We start from the raw sequence: 10533 nt of genomic DNA on the forward strand, positions 1-10533 counted from the left end.
AAAAGCATCATCGATAAGAATGGAGACTATTTCATATAAAAAAATTTTTTGCTTTGATATATAAGTTTTTCGGGTTTTTTAATCTAAAAAAGCGACATTAAATTCTTGACGACCTAAAAGATGATATTTTTAACTGTTGCAATAAAGTTTGTAATTTGCCTTAAACAAAGAAAAGAAATTTTTTGTTTTTAAAGAAACATCTCCGCAATGAAGTTGAAGTTTTCACTTCACCCATATTTTCCAAACTACCATGCTTGTTCTAAATGGTCCTTAATTAAGTTAGAAGAAACTCGGAATTTCTACAAAGTTACAAATCAAACATGTAAATAAATAAATATTATATCTCTGCACTATCATTTGTAACTGGACATATAAGAAAAATAATTATGTTCATGTTGTTTGTTTGTGAGCTTTAAGTCAATGGTATTTGTGTTATGTACAAGTAGGTAGAGTATACTATTTTAAACTGAATTCTATGAATAAAGCTTCTCAACTCGACCACTTCAAGATAAATATTAAGAGACTTGAAAATAAAATAACCTGTTCATAATTTCATAAACTCTGTTGCCTTTGTCGCCTTTTTTTCCGTTGCTGTATGGATTGTTTTGTTTGTTTTTTATGAATTTCGCGCAAAGCTACACGAGGGCTATCTGCGCTAGCCGTCCCTAATTTAGCAGTGTAAGACTAAAGGGAAGGCAACTAGTCATCACCACCCACCTCCAACTCTTGGGCTACTCTTTTACCAACGGATAGTGGGATTGACCGTCACATTATAACGTCCCCACGGCTGAAAGGGCGAGCATGTTTAGTGCTGTATGGAAGTCAAATAGAAAAACTTCATTATACATCATATTTCTTTATAGGGAACATTAATAAGGTTTTTATTACTAGAGTCCTGTAGCTACTCAAGCATGCCATGATTAATAGTCATACATTTAAAAGAAGCTAATTGATATTGTTTCATGTACGCTGTTATGTACGTTGAAGTTTGTTACATTAATTATATTCATATATACATTTTTGTATTAATTCTAATATTACCTCGGCTTCATGGACCTTATGATCGTATATATCAATTATTATAATTCCAACTGAGTATAATCCGATGTAGACGTGTAACAAAATCAAACAGAAGTAATTCGCAAGAAAAAAAGATATCATTCTTAACTCGTCATTCACATCATTCTGTGCTTTACTGTACTCTAGACCAATTAATAATATCTTATGTTAATATAATTTTTCTTTCATGACCAAAATTGCGAATTTCGGCGAGAGAAAAATGTAAGGCCCAGCTTATAATTTATCACTGACTTAAACTGCTTTCATGGAATCCACCCCTTGTAAGTAATCTTGGAAAAGGGTAACCCGAGAAACAAGACTAATCCTATTGTACCGGTGGTCTGTAAGATACGTGCTTGTGAGGTTATCTTTTACTCGCCATTCTGACAAGCATGCAGCTGTTACTGTAACGGTGTCCTGTAAACTACGTGCGTGTAAAGTTATCCTCAATTCACAACTGTGCTAAACAGATGCTACTCTAACGGTTGCAAGCTACGTGCATGTTAAGTTATTTTTATTCACTGCTGTGGCAAACAGAAACTATATTCTAACGATGTCTTGTAAGTTACGTGCGAGTTATTTTTATTCACCACTGTGGTAAACAAATGTTACTGTAACGACGTCCTGTAAGTTACGAGCGTGTTAAGTTTTCTTTTTTACCAGTATGGTGAACAAATGTTATTCTAACGGTGTCCTGTAAGCTACGTGCGTATTAAGTTATCCTTTACTCATCACTGTGGTAAACAAATGTTACTGTAACGGTGTGCTGTAAGCTACATGCGTATTCAGTTATTATTTATTCACTACTGTGGTAAACAAATGTTACTGTAACGGTGTTCTGTAAGCTATGTGCGTATTAAGTTATCTTTTATCACCACTGTGGTTAACAAACGTTATTCTAACGGTGTTCTGTAAGCTATGTGCGTATTAAGTTATCTTTTATCACCACTGTGGTTAACAAAAGTTATTCTAACGGTGTCCTGTAAGCTACGTGCGTATTAAGTTATCATTACTCATCACTGTGGTAAACAAATGTTACTGTAACGGTGTCCTGTAAGCTACATAGTGTTAATCTATCCTAAATTCACCACTGTACTAAACAGATGTTAGGGTAACATCTGTAAGCTACATGCGTATTCAGTTATTATTTATTCACTACTGTGGTAAACAAATGTTACTGTAACGGTGTTCTGTAAGCTATGTGCGTATTAAGTTATCTTTTATCACCACTGTGGTTAACAAACGTTATTCTAACAGTGTTCTGTAAGCTACGTGCGTATTAAGTTATCCTTTACTCACATTGTGACAAACAAATATTTCATACAATGCTTTTCAAGACAAATGTATTATGAGATCAAGTTTTTGTTTCATTATAATTCTGGATATCATTGCCATTTGAAGGATGGATATTTTTACGAAACGTTGTCCATTATAAACACCAACACAAAGTCACTTCATATGCTGTTCATACCTTATATATCTCATCAGTAATGATCATGGACATTTGAAATGTTCTGGAAAGACATCTTTACTGATGTTCCACAAAATTCGTTGCAATCCTGTGGTAAAAGACAATCTTGAAATCATATAGATAATTTGGTAGCCATATCAGTAAAAAAAGTATTTCAATTACCTTATGTTTCAAATCTCTTTTTTAAGAATATAAATCCAACCTTGGCTTCTGTAGTATACAAAATACATATAGTATAAAGTATTTTATGTGCTATCTAGAAATGCACAAGTCAGTGGATTTTTGAATAACCAGTATACAGACTTTCATTGCTTGAGATTAATATTTCTTCTATTCTCAAACTTAAATCCCCCACCCCAAATAAATCTACTCTATTATCTTTGTGAAAGTAAGGATAAATAAAACGACTTTACTGAACTGCCTTAAAGATCTTCGGCGCCAAAAACAAATAAATGTAGTTTTATAAACGAACATCTAATGTTTTACATCATGTGGGTCTCAGTCATCAGAATTATATAACAATTTCAGTTGTTGATAAGCACAATACTACACGAAAGGATATTCTATGCTCGGCCCACCACGGGTATCGAAACCCGGTTTCTGGCAGTATAAGTCCGCAGACATACCACTGTGGCTTGTTTGTTTTGTTTGTTTGTTTTTAATTATGCACAAAGCTACACAAGGGCTATCTGTGCTCTGCCCACCACGAGTATCGAAACCCGGTTTCTAGCGTTGTAAGTCCGCAGACATACCGCTGTGCCACCGGGGAGCCCCACTGTGGCACTGGTGGGCAACAGTTTCAGATCTTCGTGTTAACTTATCTGAAGTCTAATGTTAACTAACAGAGAATGTTGGTTACGTCGTATATCTTATTGAAAGGTGGTAAACTACAACGAATATAAAATATATAATATTATAAATACCATTAATTGTCCTTATAATATGTAGTGTTATAAAAATATCCGAACTAAAGCACGTAGAAATTTAGATTGAATGTCTATGAAAACTGTAATATATTACACCTAATAGGTACTGATGTGTCAAATATATCTATGTTTAGTCATATATACTGTGTGAAAACAATGGCGAATAGAGTTGTACAATGTGATATACAATAGATAATTCATTGAATTTACAATCACTGGAAACTGGACAGCCAATAGAAAGGAACTTTCATGAATACAGTAAAGCTTTGTTTGCTTGCTGTTAAGAGCAAAGCTACACAATGGATTATCGAAACCCGAATTTTCGCGTTATAAGCCCTGTGACGGATTTACTATTATATATCAATTTTAATATCGATGTTTGTTTAAATTAATTTATATTTAAAAATGTACATAACTTGTACTGTTATATGTGTATTGTGAAACTCCCGACTATTCTCGAGTGTAAAAATCAACAATGTATGTGTGTACTTAAACTCTAGTGTTAGCGTCAGTATTGTTACGTAAAACTAAAATTTAGAGAAACTCTCCACACTCCTATAAATATAACCAACGCGACGCGTCAAAAGAAAAAAAAAGAATATATATTATGGGTTTGCTCGAGTTGGTGTGCCATAAACTTCGGAAGCTATAACTGTGATTGTTATAACGCTTATTAATCGGTAAGCTTAAGATATTTGACCAAGAACGTTTATAAATTTCGAACATTACAAGCCATTTAACTTCAGTGGATTCATATCGAACATTAGCACTTTTATGAAAACATTACCTAACATCATCGGTAGAAAAAATCGTACCTACATCAACTCGAAATTAACTCGCTCATCGTGAACCCTTGATAAGACATCAGAGAAGTTCCAGACTATAAAGAAGACTTTATATTGCATCTAAGTTTGTAAAACTTTTGTATATAAATCGTTGTTTGTAATAACTACTTGTAATAACATATTTTTATAAAACAAAGAAAACTGTGTGTATCAATCTTGTTGGCAAATATCATAAATTAGATAAATATCTGCATTTATTTAACTATCTTAGGCTATTTGAAATTATAATACGCAACAGCCCTTAGATTTATAGCGAACCACCGAAAGTTGTGACGATGTGAACTTTTTATAACTAGTAGTTTCACAATACCGTTTAGAAGATCATTACTTCGGTATAAAAAAACAAGAAACAAAGCATTTGTTTAATAAATACAATATCCTGCTGTGTAATTGGTTATAAATAAACACAAATCAGAAAACAGATCTAAGAATAATCACTTATCTAATCAACCTAGCATTTTTTTTTTTTTTTGCATCGGCCTATTAAACAATGTCCAGTTTACGATATAACTACTACAATGGCCATCTGATATATTAACTATGTACGTCATTATCCTGTTGGTTCAAACAGGTAAGAAATAGGATGGCATGGATTTATATATATAACTGAAAAATTTAGAAGTTAATCTTAAAACAAAACTATTAATCACTATTTGTGCTAACAATATTGGTGGATAGCAAAGCTCTTAGCTGGTGGATGTAATAGCATAATCATTTTTATTACAAGTTACAAATTTTACAGTAAGAAATAATATTTTTAAATCAAGTAAGACGTTCCGATCACTGGTGCGATCATTCGTAAATGCAGAAGTTTTAACGGTAATGAAGGATTTGTATTTAAATCAACATTCAACAATCTAACAGCGTATTTAAATTAGACAATCGCTAGTGGTTACTTATGTTTGTGCATATCAATTCGCGTGAACTTACAGATTATTTATTTATTTCTAGCTGAACAGAAAAACAATAAAAAAGTAAATAAACATGAATATATGGAATATCTTGTGCGTAAGGATTTGCGTAAGATTAGGAACATCTGGGGAAATAACGATCAAGTACAAATAGAGATGTGTTGGGTACTTGTTAACTGTGGGATTGTTTAATTTTATTAATAAGGCTTATCGAGTGAATGGTGGCACCAATGATAGAAACGTCGTACGTGTTGTAAGAAATATTCTTCCTTGCTGTAAAAGCTGTAACTAGTAATAATATCATACAAATCCTTATGATTTGTAATTTACTGTGTGTCATAGCTGAAATACAATAATAGAAACACGGTGCTTCGTTTTTCTTTATTAAAACTTGTATATGTCGTTATATAACGTATGAAAGACGCTGAGATCCAATTACACCCAATCAGTCTTGCTTATTAAGTACACTGTTGTAAGTTTCTTTAACTTATTTTTGTGGCCTTGCAAAAAGTAAACGTACAGTAACTTTGCTAGTTGTTTTATTTTATCGAATATTCCAATTAAAAAGAAACCCAATAACCATAAGCTACAACTCATTTACAATCCAGCAGGGTGTGGCCGAATGGTTAACATGCCGGTTTGTCAACCCGAGGGTTCACAACTCGTGTCCGTAGCTGCAAAATCGAGCTACGCACTCTCGGGCCTTGGGTGTGTCATAAGAGAGACAGTCAAATCCCATTATTAGATTAGTGTAGCCCACGGTTTGAGGTGGGCTCTGTTGAATAGCTGCCTTCCCTCTAGTCTATCAGTTCAAACGTAGAGTCGGCTAGCAAGATACTCTTTGTGTATGTTTGCGTGAATATCCTTAATAAACAAACAAGCATTTCTAATCCACCTCTGAAGAAAGGAACCTGTCTTTCAAAGGACCACAGGTTGTCAGGGTTCTTAATTTGAGTTTGTGTAAGTTCATAGTACCATTAAATAATAAACTTTAAGTTATCAATGTTAGAAGATGAAAATATAGAGCTGAGTTATGCTACAGGTTCAGTTTAAAGTTTTAATTCACAAGAATGACGTTACATGTTTTCATAAAAATAAAAATATATTGTACTTTGTAATATATTTTATACTTATGAAATACTTTGATAACATGTTTTAATTTATGCAGGTTTAACGTATGCTCAATGTTGATTAAGGAACTGAAAAGCTGAAAAAATTCCCACATTTTCATTAAAAGGTCCATCTTCCAAACTGTGAACTCTAGTACAGCAGAAATGTCGCTTTCTGCATAATATTAGTTTAAAAAGTGACTAAAGTCGTTTGAACTTATTCATTTACTGCAGGTTTAACATTTTATTGCCTTACCAAGAACATCCTTGTTTGAGTAGGGTGTAGATTCCTTGAAATGTGGTTGAAGCGTTCACGCTTTCATACCCAATTGTCTTTTCAAACACTTCAAGTTTAGGCCTGTCTTCAAGTGATTGATGACAAGGATTCTATTTTAAGTTGTATGTTATTTACGAAACCTTCTCCACAGAAGAGGGTAAACGTCGACGTTGAAATACCCCACAACGCGAACATTTAAACAAAAGCCAACAAACCATACTATCGACAGTCGCTTATCAATTTTGTAACGCATTGTAAATAATGTTCACAAAACATTTAAGAACAAGGTCGTGCACACATACATTTATATTGAATGTAGGTGTACACTAAGTTAAAACACTAAAACACAAGTTTAGATGTACAGTGCGTCACAACATTAAAACATTAGGTTGGACATCATTACTACTTTCACACACACACACTTATATTGAGTGTAGGTGTACACTACGTTAAAACACTAAAACATGAGCTTAGATTTACATTACTTCAGAACATTAAAACATTAAATTGGAAATCATTACTACTTTCACACGCACACTTATATTGAGTGTAGGTGTACACTACGTTAAAACACTAGAACATAAGCTTAGATGTACATTACGTCACAACATTAAAACATTAGGTTGGACATCATTACTATTTTCACACACAAACAAATCAGTTGGAATAGTATATTACGTGTACGGGTAAGCGAGAATGAAATGTTGCGCTATCATGATTTCACTATTGCTTATACCTAAACTCAGTTATAAATGTAAGTGTAAATTTGAACTAACTTGTGTTTTAATGTTGTGACGTAAGCTAATGTTCTAGTGTTTTAACGTAGTGTACTCCTACACTCAATATAAGTGTGCGCACAGGGGAATCTAAAATTTGGAAATGAAATTTTCTTTATTGACTGGTTTTTTCTACTATTTCTTTTTATGCAATTGTACAGCTAAAAACAACTGTAGATGTACATGAAAATGAAAACGAGATATGAACCCATCTTCTGTTGTAGTAATCCTTCAAGACTCAGCAGTGAGCTTGAAGGCCTATAACGCTAAAAACAGTTGTTCGATATCCGCGATGAGCTCAAAGCATAGCTCACTGTATAGCTCTATGTTTAAAAAATCAGCGGCAGGTTTACAACGCTAAAATCCGGAGTATGAATCTCCGCAGTGGAAAGAGCGTAGATAGCCCATTGTGTAGCTTTGCCTAAAACAAAAGCAACAACCCACATTCTAAGAATTTTGTACTTCTATTTTGTATTCCATACATCTTACTGAAAACGTCAGTTATTTGTTGTTTGGTTTCTTTCGGATCTTCACATAAAACTTTACAACTGGTCAACAGTATTCACCGCTAACTCTTAGGTTACTCTTATCGAATAATGAAACGTAAATATGATGCAAATATGTAGAGTTTATTTCTAAAATAGAAAGTCAATGTAGGAAAGTTTGGAACTAAAGCACACACATTCAAAATAATAAAACCAGTAGGTATAGTCAACAAAACACAATTTCCAACGATGCTCAGATAAATATCAGCCTTAATATAAAGTTCTGAAAGTATTATGGAAAATGAATTTAGTATTAGTTTCATTGTTTTACATAAATACACGTTTTTCATAATTCAAATAAGATAAGAATGACGTTTTTTAATGTAAAAGAAGAGTATGATATTGATTCTTGGCGTTCCTTTTTTTATAAAGTATTAAACCCTGTTAAGTACTTGTTGTGGTCTTATAAATAGAAAGTTGTACTAATATTTTAAGAGGAAATAAAGGCCTTTACATCAGTTGTTATAGGTTAATTCATTCTAAAAGTTAGTTAGAATCATGCACCATTAGAATCTCTTTTCGGTGTTGCTAAGAGTTTATACGTAAATATTTGTCTTAACAATACTTTAACTGATAATCTCAAAAGCCTGCTACTTTATTTTCAAAGATTTATTTTTGATAAGTTAAGATATATATTGTGGTCTTTTTTTTTTAAATACGAAGAAAAACAAACGTCAACTCAAATATCGTAAGCATGTTTTTTCTTTGTCCTATTCTAATCCTTCTTTTGATACCGTTATCAAGCTCTCAGTCGCAATGTGGTATTAGTGCAGTGTCACAAGCACTCGTTAGGCCCAAGAAACCCAGAAATAAACTGAAATAGTATCTTCGAAAAGGAATAGTTAGCTCTTCTTCTTCTTCTATTCTGCATCTGTTCTTGAAGTTACAATGTTTCTTTTTTTGTAGGTTAATTGAAAATCGAAGATCGAGCAGAATCCTAAAATGCAGTAGACTTTCTTTATCATTATAATACTTTGAGTCTTTAGTGAGTTTTACTTGCAATTCATCAGAATATTTTGATTAAAAGAGAACCATATATTACAGCCTGAGTTCACAAAAAACTTCATCTGTAACTCGTCAGATTATGTTAGCCAGTCATAATGGAAATAAATCAATAATGAAGCTAATCAGTTGGGCACAACTAAAACGTTTGATGTCGTAAAAGTTGCCATAGGGTTAAAAATAAATTGTTGTGTAGGTTTTCCTCTGTCTTGAAAATTACTTAAAAGTATTCCTGCAGTTACTTTTAGACTAATTACACAACTTTATCACAATGAGAAAATAAATTGCTGATAACTAAACAGCATATGTTTTTTTTTATCTTTGTTGTGCCCACCACATGGATTGAAACCCGGTTTTTAACCGACGTGTCTAAGCCTAAAGGAGGAACATATTTTTGATTTGACATTTATTTAAAAAGCACATAAATGTAAATATTACTTATAAAGTTAAAACTTGATTTATCTAGCCAAAAATAAATTCCAGTGCACCAAAACAAAAAACAAAAAAATTAGAAAATACAAATAGGTTTTATGGTATATACCACTGTAAGAGAAAGATAATTATGTGGTAAATATTTCTTTCAGTCTAACAAACTTCATTGGAGCTATTTATTTGTTTGATGTTTCGCACAAAGCTACAAAATGGGCTATTTGTGCTCTGACCACCGTGGGTATAAAGAGTCGAATTTTAGCGTTATAAGCCCTCGGATTTGCCGTAGAGCCACCAAGTGACTTATTAAGACTGTCTGTTTTGAATGTCATTCAAAACTACTCGAGGGTTATCTGCACTAGCTATCCCAACTTAGTAGTGATAGACTTGAGGGAAGTCAGCTAGTCCACACTACTCACCGCCAACTATTGGGCTGCTCTTACAACAATGAATAGTGGGATTGACTGCCCCATTATGACGCCCCTACGGCTAAAAGGGTGAGCATGTCCGGTGACGGGGTGTCGTACTCGCGACCATCAGATTGCGAATCGAGCGCTTTAATCACAAGTCTATGCCAGGCCATTAAAGATAAGGAAAATATTCAACTTTGGCATTTCATCTCTTATGTACTGTTTAAAGTGTAAAAACAAGCTGAAACAAAAACAATTTTCAAGAAGCTTCCTCAAATAATGAGAGACCTATGATTAAAATAATATATATATAAAGTTTGTATTACAAAAACCTGTTAATGTAAAAAAAAATAGAAAAATATATTATGATCCAGAGAGAAGTTTAAGCGGTATACAAGAATTAATGAGAAATATTCAGTTACCTCAAAAAGAAATACCAGAATTTTTACATCAACAAGATGAATATACAAAACACAAACAAATTAGAAGTAAATTTAAAGGCAGCAAAGTTTTCGTAACATACTGACGATCAATGACAAGTAGGCTTAGTTGATATGAGACAATTTAATTTTACAATAAGAACGTTTGTAATTAAACACAAAGCTACACAATGGGCTATCTGTGCTCTGCCCACCACGGTTATCGAAACCCGGATTCTAGCGTTGTAAGTCCGCAGACACACCGCTGTGCCACTGGGGGGCCAATAAGAACGCAAGCTATATCTTAACAATTATACATATTTTTAGTAGATATTCTTGGGCTGTTTCAATCAA

The 10533-nt window shown here is 33.1% G+C and overlaps 1 pseudogene; it reads left to right on the forward strand.

The window, feature by feature from the left end:
- The window catches only part of LOC106462985, a 79368-nt pseudogene that overhangs the window by 10137 nt on the left and 58698 nt on the right, over positions 1-10533 (forward strand).

This window comes from Limulus polyphemus, unplaced genomic scaffold, assembly GCF_000517525.1.
Source record: "Limulus polyphemus unplaced genomic scaffold, Limulus_polyphemus-2.1.2 Scaffold1294, whole genome shotgun sequence".
In the NCBI taxonomy this organism is placed as follows: domain Eukaryota; kingdom Metazoa; phylum Arthropoda; class Merostomata; order Xiphosura; family Limulidae; genus Limulus; species Limulus polyphemus.